This window comes from Symsagittifera roscoffensis, chromosome 10 (genome assembly GCF_963678635.1).
Source record: "Symsagittifera roscoffensis chromosome 10, txSymRosc1.1, whole genome shotgun sequence".
NCBI lineage: Eukaryota > Metazoa > Xenacoelomorpha > Acoela > Convolutidae > Symsagittifera > Symsagittifera roscoffensis.
Window position 1 is genome coordinate 6609909 of NC_087071.1, and position 10419 is coordinate 6620327.

The window sequence follows — 10419 nt, forward strand, 5'->3', positions numbered from 1 at the left end:
TTCTTAGGTAAAAAATTCCAAAAACTGCCTGAAAACGTCTTTTTGTGCTGTTTTTATAAAATTCCGCCGTGGCGCATAATTTTTGGTCGAAACAGGCACTTTAAAAAAATGTCCACAAATATTCAAAAGTTTTTTGAAATCCCGATCCCCCTCGCGAGAAAATCCTAGATCCGCCCCTGTCAGCAGGTCGTACGGCTTGGATTTGTCATTTAATTTTAGGAGATTGATCGGCATTTTTTCCTTTTCACCCCACCTGCAATATTTTACTAGTAAAATTACTGTTCCCACCAACCGATTGTTATGACTTTTTTTCAAAGTTTACGTGCAACAGACTGATTAGGCCATGACCATGCAGAGCCTTTTATATAAAAACACTTTGCTGTTCTAATGCATTATTTTTTAGTCATTAAATCTTTTAGGTCCTGAAGTTTTTGTATTGTAGTTTTGTCTAATTCCGAAACTGCGCTACGTGTTTTTGAAAATCTTCGTCTTATAATTTGTTTTCGTTTTGCTTTTATTGTATTTTTTTTTTCGTGTTTGTCTTTTTGCTCTAATTGTCCTATTGTTTGTTAATGTGTTGTAATGACAAGATCGTACCTTTTGCCTATTATTAAACAGCTGTATAATAATATTGTTTGTTTATTGCCTAGATTATCTTTTGACATGAGGCTTAGGTGGATGGATGCAAAAGTTAGAGGTTAAAGTTTTTATTTCTTAAACTGTTAGTTCATACGGTTCTTGTGTGGTTATCTTTATTTGGAGCATAGATTGTCGAGGTCTACGGATTGGAGAGAGAGTATATCAATTCGTTAGAACTATGTTTACATTCTCGTGGCTAAGTTTTATTCTAAGAACAACTTACTAAATCTTACATAGGGTTTTGATGTGTGATCAAGAGTTGGAGAACAGTAAATCAATCCACAAGGGTCAGGTTTAATTTGAACACAAATAGATCAATAAGTACTATTTAACAGCTTAGTAGTTTTTTAAGAATTTTAGCCTGAATCAGCTAAGAGGAGGGGCTTAAGTGAAGGACGAGTGATCGAAGTTCTTAACTGTTGAATCTGAATAATAATGGTTAGTTTTTGTCTACTGGTCCTGGGTTTTTTGGTGATGGTTGGAGAGTGATTCGATCTTTTAGGTCGTTAGACACTTAATTATGAATTGGGAAGATCAAAGTTGTTATGATTGATCCAAGGAAAACAGTGATGATCATTTATTCTGATTGAATTAAAACATTATTTTAAGTGAACTAAAGAACCAAGGAAAGCCTTGATAATCCGTTCTTAAGAAAATTTTGTTTTATCAAAGGGCAAGGATAGCCTTGAGAAGAAAAAGTTTTTTATTAGGAAATTTGGTTTGAGTAGAGCTTATGCATTTAAATTTTTCTAAATGTTTTATTTCTAATTGTTTTTCTAAATGATTTCAGTTTTTGAAGCGGGGACGAAGAAAACATTGTTTCTGTAGCAGCAAGAAACGCTTATAAATTTAATAAAACTAACTTTAAAAGTTTACTAATATCTAATTTTTTTAAGTTGCATTCAAAAAATTTGAATTTTACAAAAATTCTCAAAATTAGTACTGCAGATTTTGAAAGTAGTGGCTTGTGCATCTTTTTATCAGTCTTTATTTTTGTTATATAATATGACTATAAAGCACCAAGTTGGTTTTTCGAAGAAGTAAGGTTATTCTTCAAATATAATAATTTTCATGTCAATAAATAAAAAAAGTAAGTTTACTGCATAGAGGATTCTGAAGACATATACTTTTTGCGGCTTGCTTCGTACTTTCATGTAATATATATCTTGGTCCGCCGTTTAATCAATGTTCACGCCTTGATCTTGTTCTTCGTTCAATACCTGGTATTTCTCGTATTGTTTGAAATTTTGGCGTAGGTTCATTGAGACGCAGAGACATATCTATCATATTGTCTATTCCATCTAATATTTTTGCACTTTTGCAATTTCGGTCTTTTCCTAATTCTAATTTGCTAAATCTAAGTTAGTTAAGGTCTTGTTTGAGACTTTTGGTCGCACCAGATGATTTTAGGCCAGAGGTACCTTTCTCATAGAGTAATTTCAGATAAAGTACACCATCTGTTCGTCAGGCTATCTTATTTTCGGCCGAATAGATTCGTGCAATTTTTAGTCTAATACCAATCTTAATCTTACTCTTATATCTCCTAGTCTCAATAGATCTAGTGTATACTGGTATTCGCGAGTTAGTCTTGGAGCTTATCCAAAAGGGGAACAAATGTAGTCTAAGATTTACTGAAATTGTTTTGGTGCTGCAACTAGCAGTATTTTCAGCACTTACAAATAATTGATAATTGTCAGTGTTAGTGATGGAATATGATTGGTTAGTTACTAATATTGTACGGAGATTTTTTTATGAAATAATTGGTTTACAAATACTAGTCCAGAACTTGTTCCAATTAGGCCGTGATAAAAAGTTGATCTTTATGCTTAATTTTAAAAAAAATGTGTTACACTATAATCATGATCCTTATTTGAGGCAGAAGAATGGGATAAAATAGAGCAAATTTTTTCCCTGCTTGCGAGTTTGCTCGAATTGAACTTGTTTGAAAAGATCGCCCTGCTCTTTTCCAGTTTCCCACCCCCCTCGTAAAACTACAAAAGAAAGCTGTTCATAAATTGTTCACACGGCATTTTGCATGTTAGAAATGTTGTAGAAATTTGTTCACCTGTTCACGTTGACATGTTTTAATGCAGTTTATAACATCAAAAGTCATTTTAACTATAATTTCCTTTAATGGATTTCAGAAAAAGTCAAAGGGGGTGGAACTGGAAAAGAGCTGATCGCCCGGCTCTTTTCCAGTCCCCCCCCCCCCCCCCCCACACACACACAATTGATTTTGAAACACTACTTTTCCGTTGTCTTCACGTAGTTGAGTTTGGCCTGGTGAAAAAACTGACTATTATGAACACATTTAATCAGATACCTGACATCGTAGCATACGCAAAACAACTGAAAAAATGGAAAGTTTGAAATACGGTGCAGTGGAAAAGAGCTAAACCCCCATTGCACATTTGTATAGACAGCTGTCAGAGCCTTATGAAGTATTGGAAACAGTAAAAAAAATCTATCAAGTTTATAAAAACAGTCAAAAAAAACTTACAGGTGGGAGGGATGGGGGGGGGACAAAAAAGAAGGGAGGATTTGGGATAGAGAAAATTGGCAAAAACTAAGCAGGTGAGTTAGAGCTGCGGTATGGCTTCATTTTTTTACCTCGCTTCTTACATCAACCGAGTTAAAATTCGTCATTTTTAGAACTATTGACTTTACAAAAGGCGGGAAAAAGAGGCTCTCCATTTTTCACGTAGATTATCATTTTGTTTTGGACTTGATAAAGAAGAAGTCACGTGTGCTTAAAACACTAAAATAAATCATCAACTGTTAATTTGAAGGATGAAACTAAAAATTGTGGTTGCTATCATTGTTTTCTCGAATTCGGCGGCTAGTTTGACCAATTCGACTTCCGACGCCGTTGAACACTTTCCAATTTGTCCTCCCGACTTCAATCGAATCGCAGGCGTGAACGGAAAATGCATTCATTACAGCAGCAAGGGAAGAAACTTTCAAGAAGCACTGAACTACTGCGAGAAACGGTACGTCCTTCGTTCACAAATTTATACCATCCCCTTTCAGTTTTGGACACTTTTTTCGGCTCTTTTCCAGTTCCCCCTTTCAAAATACCGAGTTTTATGTTTGTTTTACGTGTTATTACGGTTAAATGCGTGAAGTTATACTGTAAAGTACGAAGAACAAATCTGTTCACAGTTGTCGATTTGTTCACTACGCCAAGTTTTCTTGCATTCTGACAACGTCAAATACACTTTTCAAAATTGAATTTGAAAGGGGGGAAACTGGAAAAGAGCCCTTTTTCCTTTTCCCCCACCTGCAAATTTTAGCCTGTTTGAAATAAAATATCCAATGAAACGGAAAAAAATCCAGTTTTTGTGTATCCAGGACTACGTTACGCAGACAAAAAAAAACAATAATTTTTTTTCGGAAAACGTTTGTTTGAGTACCAAATTCAATTTGCGGTTAAAAACCTTTTGGTACTTGGAAAAAATTTTGTTGTCGCCCTCAAAAAACTGCTCGTCATACAACTTTCATACACAGAAATTGTAAGATAACCATTTTTCCAATTGTAAGATAACTATTTTTTTTTCACCACCAGTTTATTTTATTTGATTCAAATAGCCGCAGAAACTAGTTCGAATCTCTTCAATGATTTTTTTGAAATTTTTTTTATGTATGGAATTGTAAGATAAACGTTTTTGGGGTATGGAATTGTAAGATAAGCATTTTCAGTTTATGGAAGTTTACCAGGTACCAAACAGATTCGCTTTTGATATATGAAGAACGAATCTGTTTGTTAGTTTGGTCATCAAGCCAGGTTGCAATCCATCTTGGCAACGCTTATTTAGTTGCTCACAAGTGAAACTACAGAGTGGGAGAGAAAGTTGAAAACATTCTTGGCTCTTTTCCAGTTCCCCCCTTTCAAATTCAATTTTGAAAAGTCTATTTAACGTTGTCATAAATCAAGGAAACTTGGCGTGGTGAACGAATTGACAATTGTGAACAGATTTGTTCTTCATACTTTACAGCGCATTTAGCCGTAATAACACTTAAAACAAACATTCGGTATTTTGAAAGGGGGAAACTGGAAAAGAGCCACATTGTTTTATGTTATTTTTTGTCCCAAGATAGTGATAATACCTAGTTTTATCTTAGAACACCAAGAAATTGTTGAGCAATTTCAATAACAAATTTAAAAAAACTAATTTTCAAAGCTCCTATTCAGAATTTTTTCCGCATAAACCTAAGCAGAGCGAGAAAACGTGAGGTAATGAAGCATCTCTCAAAAAATGAAAAGAAGGTTTTCAGTACTTACTGGATTTTTTCCGGATCAAAATGTATGAATTTTGTTTCTTTGATGCAAGGGGCTCACTGTCGGCCATATTTCTGTTTTGTTTTGTGCTACAAATCAAGAGTGAGAAGAAAATGTTCTTTTCACGTTTTGTTCTCACACAAAAAGAATGAAACGATTTTATGATCACAAAGTTTCAAAGGTTTTTTTTTGTGATTTCTGCTTCTGCAAGTTGCTTGGTTGCGTTTCTTTTATTTAGACAGTTTATATTCGATTATGATGTTTTGGCGGGCGGGTGGGGGAGAAGGCCTGGGATGGAGTGGTTGGTATAATTGAGTATATTATGTCTTGCAATTTTAAGGAACTCCCAAATGTTCATGCCACGCAGTTTAGAGGAGCTACAAACAGTTAACAAGTATTTCGAGGTCAGTTTTTTGCTTACTTTCTATTAATGAATATTTAGGGTTTCTTGGGATTTTTTCAAGTTTGCACCATCTAAAATTATCAGTAAAAAACTGCTAAAAAGTTGGGCTCTTTTCCAGTTTACCCCCTTTCAAATTCAATTTTGAAAAGTGTATTTAACTTTGTCATAGTGTAATGAAATTTGGAGTGGTGAACAAATCGACAACTGTGAACAGATTTGTTCATCATTCTTTACAGCGTAACATCAAGCATTTAGCCCTAAAACACGTAAAACAAACAAAAAACTCGGTTTTTGAAAGGGGGAACTGGAAAAGAGCCAAAAATTGTTCATGTGGCATTATGTATCTAAAAAGTGTTGTAGTAGTTTGTTCACTTGTTCTCTCTGACACATTTTAGTGCAGTTTATAACATATCAAGTCATTTAAATTAGACTTTCTTATTCTGAATTTCAAGGGGGTGGGGAACTGGAAAGGAGCTTTTAAAAAAAACAACAGAAATGTGTTCTATGAAAACTGCACGGGTTGACTAAAACTTCTTATCATACATTTTCAATATATGAGAAACTTCTTGTCATACAATTTCATACAATTCCATAAGAACAGAAAGTTGTAAGAAACCTCTACGATAAGAATTTTTCAATATATGAAAATTGTATGATAGGTGTTTTTCCATAAAACGAAAAATTGATTTTTTGTTAAATTTATTTTCTGAAAAATTTTGGGCTGTGTTTGTAACCGAACAAAAGTGACAAACACCTTAATATATTCAGAGCACCAAATCATGGAAGGTCTTGAATTTAAATGCATAGAAAACTACCTGAACTATCTGAAAGCTGTCTTTCACAAATGATACAACAAAAGTAACAATCTTTTATTTTTTAGCAAAATTTTCAACAACGATTATTTTAAAATTTTGAATTTTTTAAATATTTGACATTGATCAAGGCATACATACACGCGATACAAAAAAACTTGGAGTTTTTAGCGTTTTCGATAAAACATATTAAGTTAAAAGGAAAAAAAGAGCCGTTATTATCGTATCCAAGATTACGTTATGCACAAAATTTTAAATTTTGCATGCACTTTTTTTGAAAAAATTTGTTTGCGTACAAAATTCGATTTGCGGTTGAAAAAAAAAACAACAACATAGGGCAAATTTTCAAAATTACTTGAAAAATTAAGGCAAACTTTTGTGTCGCCATCAAAAAAAATGCCAGTCATTCAATTTCCATATATGGAAATTGTATGATATGGATTTTTTCAAAAAACGAAAACCTCGTTTTTTTATCCCAAGAATGTTTTATCAGAAACAAACAACCGCTGTTATATAGTTCAGGACTTTTTTTCGTTCAGGACGACATTTCTTTTCAGGACGACGTTTCTTTTCAGGACGACGTTTCTTTTCAGGACGACGTTACTCTGCTATTTTACCAATTTTTTTTTTTTGAAACATCAATTCAATTAGGACTGCTCTTATGACCAAACTGAGTTTGGTTCAATTTCATCTACTTAGCTAACTTTCCAAATAACAAGTAAAAAGGTAGAAAAAAAATTGATCGAAATCTATTTGCAAAAGTAGAATTTTTTTTTTCAAAGTTCCCAGCAAGATGCAAGTTTCACCTATTGATTCGTTTTCCTTCAACTCATTTCAATGTTTTAAATTTGAGTCAATCAAGGTTTTTTTTTCTGAACTTTGAAGAGCTTAAAGCATTTTTGAATATTTTTTTTAATGAAAATTTTTCAAGAAAATTTTTTTAATGCTGTTACTTTGCGTTTTTTGACATTTTCTAACTGTCTGCTGATTATGTTTGAATTGTTGAATCAGAAATGCTTCATTCAAGTTTCCCGCTGTAAGGTTTCGGGCGCTTGCTTACTACCCAATACTCTTCAAATTTTCTGTTGTTCTGGTTGTTCTACCGGCACGTCTCCATGCTCCTCCAGATTTCAATTTGTCAGTAGTTTTTTACAGTTTTCTACGTGTTATTATGGCTAAACGCAAAGCCTATAGATACCATGTGGGCTCTTTTTTCTTTCCCTTAACCTGCAAAACTTACAAGTGTTACAAATGTGCAAACTGACATGCTAACTAATTAGGCCAAGACAAACATATTTGATATTCAGATAAAACTTTGTAAAAACCCTCATTACACCATAAAATTGATGCTTATGTGGGGTTGGGGAAAAGGAGAAAGAGCCAGCATGTGAAGTCAAAACTATGCAAGGTTTTTTGGTTCCTGTTGCAATTTTCGGTCTGATTTTGTTCTGTTTTTCAACAATTTCGAGTGTCCTTAATGAAGGTTATCTCGAAGTATCATAACGTTTTTATGGAAAAAATGAGGGTTGTGCTTAGTTTTTATTGTCAACTAATTCGGCTTTCTGATTTTCGACTGAACTTCGGTTAGTTATCTTTTGAAGGGCAAATTCCTCTCTGGTCAGCGTTTGACTTTATTTTGAGATGTTTAGGAGTTCTGCTAGGTGACGTTTCTTTTCTGAAAGGACGACGTTTCTTTTCAGGACGACGTTTCTTTTCAGGACGACGTTACTCTGCTATTTTACCAAAAAAATTTTTTTTGAAACATCAATTCAATTAGGACTGCTCTTATGACCAAACTGAGTTTGATTCAATTTCATCTACTTAGCTAACTTTCCAAATAACAAGTAAAAAGGTAGAAAAAAAATTGATCGAAATCTATTTGCAAAAGTAGAATTTTTTTTTTCAAAGTTCCCAGCAAGATGCAAGTTTCACCTATTGATTCGTTTTCCTTCAACTCATTTCAATGTTTTAAATTTGAGTCAATCAAGGTTTTTTTTTCTGAACTTTGAAGAGCTTAAAGCATTTTTGAATATTTTTTTTATGAAAATTTTTTTCAAGAAAATTTTTTTAATGCTGTTACTTTGCGTTTTTTGACATTTTCTAACTGTCTGCTGATTATGTTTGAATTGTTGAATCAGAAATGCTTCATTCAAGTTTCCCGCTGTAAGGTTTCGGGCTCTTGCTTACTACCCAATACTCTTCAAATTTTCTGTTGTTCTGGTTGTTCTACCGGCACGTCTCCATGCTCCTCCAGATTTCAATTTGTCAGTAGTTTTTACAGTTTTCTACGTGTTATTATGGCTAAACGCAAAGCCTATAGATACCATGTGGGCTCTTTTTTCTTTCCCTTAACCTGCAAAACTTACAAGTGTTACAAATGTGCAAACTGACATGCTAACTAATTAGGCCAAGACAAACATATTTGATATTCAGATAAAACTTTGTAAAAACCCTCATTACACCATAAAACTGATGCTTATGTGGGGTTGGGGAAAAGGAGAAAGAGCCAGCATGTGAAGTCAAAACTATGCAAGGTTTTTTGGTTCCTGTTGCAATTTTCGGTCTGATTTTGTTCTGTTTTTCAACGATTTCGAGTGTCCTTAATGAAGGTTATCTCGAAGTATCATAACGTTTTTATGGAAAAAATGAGGGTTGTGCTTAGTTTTTATTGTCAACTAATTCGGCTTTCTGATTTTCGACTGAACTTCGGTTAGTTATCTTTTGAAGGGCAAATTCCTCTCTGGTCAGCGTTTGACTTTATTTTGAGATGTTTAGGAGTTCTGCTAGGTGTTTGAGAAGAACAAACTCTAGCAAAATAACAAGCTCAAACGTGTATAGCTTAAACAGATTTTTTCAAGAATTTTATAGAAAGTTTTTTCTAACAAAAATTCAGCTTACAACTTTTTTAATTAGTGCCAGTTTCAAGCGCTTATTTTTGATTTTTTTTTATTTTAGTACAAAATTCTTAACGATTCAAAAAACTCTATAATAGTCAAATATAAATCTTTGCATAATCTAAAAACAATTATAATCAATTAAAAAACATTGTATTTCAATGTAAACGATCACATTCTTCATTAATCTAGCAGTTCTTCGATACAATTATAACCCATACTGAACTTTTCTCCAAATTTGATCATACAATTTTCAGACACTAGCTGTTTTCCAGCTCTGTGCATATCTGTTTCACATGTGATCACTTCTGCCATTTGCAGAATAAACCTGAGTCAGACATGACTATACCTGAACATACATGACTATATCTCGTCAGACATGACTATATCTGGTCAGACATGGCTATATCTGGTCAGACATGAGAATACCTGGTCAGACATGACTATATCCGGTCAGAAATGACTATACTTGAGTCTGACATGACTATACCTGGTCAGATATGACTATACCTGGTCAGACATGACTATACCTGCATTAGGTCTGTCTGATCATGTAGAAAAAAAATAGCGCCATGTAACGGCAGAAACGCAGATGGTTATAATGTAGTCCACTGTAGTTTTACGATAGAATTACAAGCCGGCAGGGTGTTTTGATACGGCAAAGAAACATAATGACCGCCTATTTTTAACAATTAACCTTGATCCAGTATGTATTGTTTCGGGAGCGACCTAGCTCCCAATCCAGTCGGATACTTTAAAAGTTTTATGATCCGAGCTGTTGTTTTTCTGTTGTGTCTGAGGCATGTAAAAAAAAGGTCATTTGTTTCTATTATCACTCCTCGTCCTTTTGGATATGATAATGTGTAGTATCTGTTCTTGTCAGCATAATATCTGGAATGCTGGGCATTGCCTGGCACCAATTTCAAATTGGTTTTTGCTTCTCGATTTAACACCGAAGCTTGGCTTCAGTTGACTCACGGAGTGTCCCGGTCTTGCACTACCATCATGATAAGTCTGCTTTAAATCTGATCACGCAATTTCGAGCTTGATCATGTTTGATCCAGGCATGGTCTTGCAATTTCAGAAATGATCATATCTAGTCCAGGTTTACTTGAAGTCTGGCCATATCTGACTCAAGATCTGATTTTTTCATAATTCTCATGCCTGGTACATGTCTGTTACAGACATTTACAGTGGAAAATGGCATGCCACAGGACTGATACAGATATGGGTTTTGTATATATTTTTGATATCCAGATTTAAATTTAACTACAAAGTTCAGTACGGGGAGACGAGTATTTTGGATCTACTTTTATGTTTTTTGTCATGCGCTAAAGTCCATTTCAATCAAATGTACTCGATTATATTCCCTTTTATTTGCCATTTGTTTTC

At 33.9% G+C, this 10419-nt stretch overlaps 1 non-coding gene across 1 annotated transcript; it reads left to right on the forward strand.

The window, feature by feature from the left end:
- The first annotated feature begins 9858 nt into the window (after window positions 1-9858).
- LOC134855795 (U2 spliceosomal RNA) lies at window positions 9859-10050 on the forward strand. Its single transcript, XR_010164641.1, has one exon. It is a non-coding gene; the product is annotated as a U2 spliceosomal RNA (small nuclear RNA).
- Window positions 10051-10419: the final 369 nt, after the last annotated feature.